A 6,186-nucleotide genomic window follows, 5' to 3' on the forward strand; every position below is an offset into this window, starting at 1 on the left:
AGAACGCCGAGCACCGCCCGAACAAGGAGAGGCAACGACTTTGGCAGAAGTCGTGACAGTCATCTATGATTCTTCGAATTATATTTTAAAAGAGGAAGCAAATTATTTTAGGCAGATGTTCTCTTTTCCGTCTCATCCTTTCCCACTGAATGAAGATTATGGTAAGGAATCCTTTCTAAATCATGCTTCCGGGTTGGAGCGAGCGGTCGCATTCGCACTTCGGCCGCAGGTTGTATAACTTTTCATAACTTTTCATTACATTCCACTATAGTACAACGGTTTGATTTGTCTAATCTTAGCAATTTCCTCTTAGCTAGCTACATAGCCGTCTTTGTATCAAAGATAATTGCGTAATTATCGTATTTCGTCGTCCTAACGCAGTCTACACTGCTATCTGCCCAGCAGCTAGCCAGCTAGCCAGCTAGCTAACGTCCACCGTCTATCGAATAGCAGCACTAAAAACTATTACACTCAACTGAATGACCTGATTAGTGTAGTGTTAGCTAGCTACATAGTTGTCTTTGCTGTCTTCGTATCCAAGATAATTGTGTAGTTTAGAGTGTGTAGTCTTAGAGTGATTATCTTAATTTACCGAGGTTAGCTAGCCAGCTATTTGTCGTCCTTAACGTAGGAGACACTGCTAGCTAGCCAACAGCTAGCCAACGTCCACCGAATTGAACTTCCTCACTCAACAACCCGGTCGCATTCCGCTTCGCTCCACAGGTAGTATCACATTTTCATTTCATTTCATTACAGTACAACGGTTTGATTTGTTTGATCGTAGCTAGCTACATAGCTAGCTACATAGCCGTCTTTGTATCAAAGATAATTGTGTAGTCTAGAGCGATTTTCTAGGTTAGCTAGCCAGCTATTGTCGTTCTTTTAACGCAACGTAACGTAATCAACACTGCTAGCTAGCCAGCTAGCCCCGAATAGCAGCACTGTCGAAACTATCACACTCAACGGAACGACTTGATTAGTGTAGTGTCAACAACGCAGCCACTGCCAGCTAGCCTACAAAGTCAACAACGCAGCCACTGCCAGCTAGCCTACTTCAGCAGTACTGTATCATTTTAATCATTTTAGTCAATAAGATTCTTGCTACGTAAGCTTAACTTTCTGAACATTCGAGACGTGTAGTCCACTTGTCATTCCAATCTCCTTTGCATTAGCGTAGCCTCTTCTGTAGCCTGTCAACTATGTGTCTGTCTATCCCTGTTCTCTCCTCTCTGCACAGACCATACAAACGCTCCACACCGCGTGGCCGCGGCCACCCTAATCTGGTGGTCCCAGCGCGCACGACCCACGTGGAGTTCCAGGTCTCCGGTAGCCTCTGGAACTGCCGATCTGCGGCCAACAAGGCAGAGTTCATCTCAGCCTATGCCTCCCTCCAGTCCCTCGACTTCTTGGCACTGACGGAAATATGGATCACCACAGATAACACTGCTACTCCTACTGCTCTCTCTTCGTCCGCCCACGTGTTCTCGCACACCCCGAGAGCTTCTGGTCAGCGGGGTGGTGGCACCGGGATCCTCATCTCTCCCAAGTGGTCATTCTCTCTTTCTCCCCTTACCCATCTGTCTATCGCCTCCTTTGAATTCCATGCTGTCACAGTTACCAGCCCTTTCAAGCTTAACATCCTTATCATTTATCGCCCTCCAGGTTCCTCGGAGAGTTCATCAATGAGCTTGATGCCTTGATAAGCTCCTTTCCTGAGGACGGCTCACCTCTCACAGTTCTGGGCGACTTTAACCTCCCCACGTCTACCTTTGACTCATTCCTCTCTGCCTCCTTCTTTCCACTCCTCTCCTCTTTTGACCTCACCCTCTCACCTTCCCCCTACTCACAAGGCAGGCAATATGCTCAACCTCATCTTTACTAGATGCTGTTCTTCCACTAACCTCATTGCAACTCCCCTCCAAGTCTCCGACCACTACCTTGTATCCTTTTCCCTCTCGCTCTCATCCAACACTTCCCACACTGCCCCTACTCGGATGGTATCGCGCCATCCCAACCTTCGCTCTCTCTCCCCCGCTACTCTCTCCTCTTCCATCCTATCATCTCTTCCCTCTGCTCAAACCTTCTCCAACCTATCTCCTGATTCTGCCTCCTCAACCCTCCTCTCCTCCCTTTCTGCATCCTTTGACTCTCTATGTCCCCTATCCTCCAGGCCGGCTCGGTCCTCCCTCCCGCTCCGTGGCTCGACGACTCATTGCGAGCTCACAGAACAGGGCTCCGGGCAGCCGAGCGGAAATGGAGGAAAACTCGCCTCCCTGCGGACCTGGCATCCTTTCACTCCCTCCTCTCTACATTTTCCTCTTCTGTCTCTGCTGCTAAAGCCACTTTCTACCACTCTAAATTCCAAGCATCTGCCTCTAACCCTAGGAAGCTCTTTGCAACCTTCTCCTCCCTCCTGAATCCTCCTCCCCCTCCCCCTCCTCCCTCTCTGCAGATGACTTCGTCAACCATTTTGAAAAGAAGGTCGACGACATCCGATCCTCGTTTGCTAAGTCAAACGACACCGCTGGTTCTGCTCACACTGCCCTACCCGGTGCTCTGACCTCTTTCTCCCCTCTCTCTCCAGATGAAATCTCGCGTCTTGTGACGGCCGGCCGCCCAACAACCTGCCCGCTTGACCCTATCCCCTCCTCTCTTCTCCAGACCATTTCCGGAGACCTTCTCCCTTACCTCACCTCGCTCATCAACTCATCCCTGACCGCTGGCTACGTCCCTTCCGTCTTCAAGAGAGCGAGAGTTGCACCCCTTCTGAAAAAACCTACACTCGATCCCTCTGATGTCAACAACTACAGACCAGTATCCCTTCTTTCTTTTCTCTCCAAAACTCTTGAACGTGCCGTCCTTGGCCAGCTCTCCCGCTATCTCTCTCAGAATGACCTTCTTGATCCAAATCAGTCAGGTTTCAAGACTAGTCATTCAACTGAGACTGCTCTTCTCTGTATCACGGAGGCGCTCCGCACTGCTAAAGCTAACTCTCTCTCCTCTGCTCTCATCCTTCTAGACCTATCGGCTGCCTTCGATACTGTGAACCATCAGATCCTCCTCTCCACCCTCTCCGAGTTGGGCATCTCCGGCGCGGCCCACGCTTGGATTGCGTCCTACCTGACAGGTCGCTCCTACCAGGTGGCGTGGCGAGAATCTGTCTCCTCACCACGCGCTCTCACCACTGGCGTCCCCAGGGCTCTGTTCTAGGCCCTCTCCTATTCTCGCTATACACCAAGTCACTTGGCTCTGTCATAACCTCACATGGTCTCTCCTATCATTGCTATGCAGACGACACACAATTAATCTTCTCCTTTCCCCCTTCTGATGACCAGGTGGCGAATCGCATCTCTGCATGTCTGGCTGACATATCAGTGTGGATGACGGATCACCACCTCAAGCTGAACCTCGGGAAGACGGAGCTGCTCTTCCTCCCGGGGAAGGACTGCCCGTTCCATGATCTCGCCATCACGGTTGACAACTCCATTGTGTCCTCCTCCCAGAGCTCTAAGAACCTTGGCGTGATCCTGGACAACACCCTGTCGTTCTCAACTAACATCAAGGCGGTGGCCCGTTCCTGTAGGTTCATGCTCTACAACATCCGCAGAGTACGACCCTGCCTCACACAGGAAGCGGCGCAGGTCCTAATCCAGGCACTTGTCATCTCCCGTCTGGATTACTGCAACTCGCTGTTGGCTGGGCTCCCTGCCTGTGCCATTAAACCCCTACAACTCATCCAGAACGCCGCAGCCCGTCTGGTGTTCAACCTTCCCAAGTTCTCTCACGTCACCCCGCTCCTCCGCTCCCTCCACTGGCTTCCAGTTAGGCTCGCATCCGCTACAAGACCATGGTGCTTGCCTACGGAGCTGTGAGGGGAACGGCACCTCAGTACCCCCAGGCTCTGATCAGGCCCTACACCCAAACAAGGGCACTGCGTTCATCCACCTCTGGCCTGCTCGCCTCCCTACCACTGAGGAAGTACAGTTCCCGCTCAGCCCAGTCAAAACTGTTCGCTGCTCTGGCCCCCCAATGGTAGAACAAACTCCCTCATGACGTCAGGACAGCGGAGTCAATCACCACCTTCCGGAGACACCTGAAACCCCACCTCTTTAAGGAATACCTAGGATAGGATAAAGTAATCCTTCTCACCCCCCTTAAAAGATTTAGATGCACTATTGTAAAGTGGCAGTTCCACTGGATGTCATAAGGTGAACGCACCAATTTGTAAGTCGCTCTGGATAAGAGCGTCTGCTAAATGACTTAAATGTAAATGTAAAAAATAGAAAATTAACAAATGTACAGAAAGATCAGTGCTAAGGCCAAATGACAGAGGAATAACTTTTTGAGGCTATTAAATCCTTTCAGTCTGGAAAAACCCCCAGGGCTTGATGGCATACCGGTAGAGGTATATCAAATATTTTTTTATATATTTAAAGCTCCATTGTAAGATTACCATTTCTATAGGAGTAGTTAAAACAGTCTGTCAGGTACTCAGCAGGAAGGTCTGATTTCTCTATTATTAAAACAGGACCCAGATGGCAAATATAAAGACCCAGTTTATCTAAAGAACTGGAGGCCCTTTACACTTCAATGTTGTGATGCACAAATACTAGCAAAATGCATAGAATTAAAAGGGTTTTATCAGGTATTGTTCATCCTGATCAGACAGGTTTTTTACATAGACGATACATTGTAGATAATATACGACAACTATTAGAAATAATAGAACATATAAGAAGCCAGGAATGGTATTCATAGCGGATTTTGAAAAGGCATTTTTCAAAGTAAGACTGGATTTAATTTATAAATGCCTGGATTTTTTCAATTTCGGTAATTCTCTTATAAAATCAGAATTGTACGGAAAGGTCTGTTCAATCCAAGAGTACAACCAATGGATTACAGCATTACCCCAAAAATGGAGGAGGCGGGTGGCAGCGGGAAGAGGTCGGTGAACTGGTCTGTCTCCCCAATATAAAGGATCAAAACTGACAGAGGAATAAAAATAGCATAAATAGGAAAGTATACCAGTTTAATTTGAGGACCAGGATGTTGACAACTGTGCCATACCGATTGCAAAATAGTTGGGAAGAGATTTTTGATGTACCGATTCCATGGTACAGGGTGTATGAGTTGATATATAAAACAACTCAAGATTCAAGACTTTGTGCTTTTCAGCTAAAATTATTATATAGAATTCTTGCCACCAACAAAATGTTGAATATTTGGGGCATAAAATCATCGAAGCTCTGCAGATTTTGTTGTGAGGATACAGAATCAATAGACCATTTATTTTGGTATTGCCCTCAGGTAGCCTGTTTCTGGTCTCAGGTTTCACTAATGGCTGAAAATGCATAGCATTGATCTAAAATTGACCCTATAAATAGTATTGTTAGGAGATCTGGACAGACCGGGTCAGTCAATTACTAATATACTAATACTCTTAGTAAAAGTATTTATCTTCAACTCGCAATCTGTGGATTCTATTCGATTAGATTGATTGAAATTGTACGTTAAACATCACTGCATAGTTGAAAGATATGTTTTGTGTAGCAACCCGTTGTGGGTGGCCAGCAGAGATAGATGGGATGGGCTGAGGGACGCTGAGGGTTGGTATGTGGAATTGGAGTCAAGTGGGAGTGGAGTTGCTGTGTGGGAGATAGAATGATGGTCAAAGATAAAAGTAAATGTTTTTTTTAAAGTCTAAATTAAACATAATAAAAAGTACATTTGAATGACAATAAGTGACAGTGTTTTTACAACTAATGCCGGTTTGCCTGAGGCTGATGCCGTGCAGGTGTTTGTACACATGCATATACACACACTCTCATTAAAATAAACACATACAAGAACACCCACATACATGTATTAGTGCCAGACATGCACAGAAACATATCGTTGGCATTGCTGATATGACTTTAGTTGTCCTTGATGTCCTTTGTTTGAAATGTATTATTATTATTTTTTTGCATTGTTGTTTGCTGTTTTCTCTACTCCCCCGCTAAGAGTTCATTCTCTTGGTTGTTGGTGCATTGGGGGGGGGAGGGGGGTGGGTTCTTGGGTGGTGGGGAATGGAATTAATTGTATTTTTATTTTTATTCCTGGGGGGACTGTGGGAGGGGTTTCAAATGGTTGATGGACAGCTATGGGGAACTGTGGGGGGGATCTTGGAGGGTTCGGGTTCACGTT

This window comes from Oncorhynchus nerka, linkage group LG15 (genome assembly GCF_034236695.1).
Source record: "Oncorhynchus nerka isolate Pitt River linkage group LG15, Oner_Uvic_2.0, whole genome shotgun sequence".
Lineage (NCBI taxonomy): Eukaryota > Metazoa > Chordata > Actinopteri > Salmoniformes > Salmonidae > Oncorhynchus > Oncorhynchus nerka.